Consider the following 930-nt stretch of genomic DNA (forward strand, 5'->3'; position numbering starts at 1 on the left):
ACCAGCTATTGGATTCTTTGATTCTTTGTATTGTTTTCTTTGTTTTTATTTCATTAATTTCTGCTCTGTATTTTGTTATTTCTTCCTGTCTGCTGGGTCTGGGTTTCATTTGTTGTTGCTTTTCAAGTGTCTTGAGTTGCAATGTTGTCATTTATTTGTGTTCTTTTTTATTTATTTATTTATTTTTGATCTTTTTGAGACAGAGTCTCCCTGTATCCCCAGCTGTCCTGGAACTCACTGTGTAGACCAGGCTGGCCTTGAACTCACAGGGATCTGCCTGCCTCTACCTCCCGAGTACTGGGATTAAAGGCATGCACCACCACGCCTGGCCTTTTTGATTTTTTTAATGTAGGCAATAAACTTCCCTCTAATGACTGCTTTCAACGTGTCCCAGAGGTTTTGTTGTGTTGTATTGTCCTTTTCATTTAGTTCCAGAAATACTTTTATTTCTTTCTTAATTTCTTTTTTGACCCATTCATCATTCAGGAGTATGCTGTTTAATCTCCATGTGTTCATGTGGTGATTAGGGCTTCTTCGGGTGTTGATTTTGAGCCTTAGTGGTGATTAGGGCTTCTTTGGGTGTTGATTGTAAGTTTTATTGCATTGTGGTCTGATAGAATGCATGGACTTATTTCAATCTTTTTGTATTTGTTGAGGTTTGTTTTGTGCCCCAGTATATGGTTGATTTTGGAGAAAGTTCCATGGGGCTCTGAATAGAAAGCATGTTCTTTCGTGCTTGGGTGGAATATTTGATAGGTGTGTGTTAGGCATATTTGATGTATGGTGTTGTTTAATTCAGATGTCTCTCTGTTAATTCTCTGTCCTGCTGACCTATCTCATGAAGACAATGGGGTACTGAAGTCCCTGACTATTAATGAGTTTGGATTAATCTGGTTCTTAAATTCCTGTAGTACTGGTTTTATGAAATTG

This window comes from Nannospalax galili, unplaced genomic scaffold (genome assembly GCF_000622305.1).
Source record: "Nannospalax galili isolate Female #2095 unplaced genomic scaffold, S.galili_v1.0 scaffold211, whole genome shotgun sequence".
Classification (NCBI taxonomy): Eukaryota; Metazoa; Chordata; class Mammalia; order Rodentia; family Spalacidae; genus Nannospalax; species Nannospalax galili.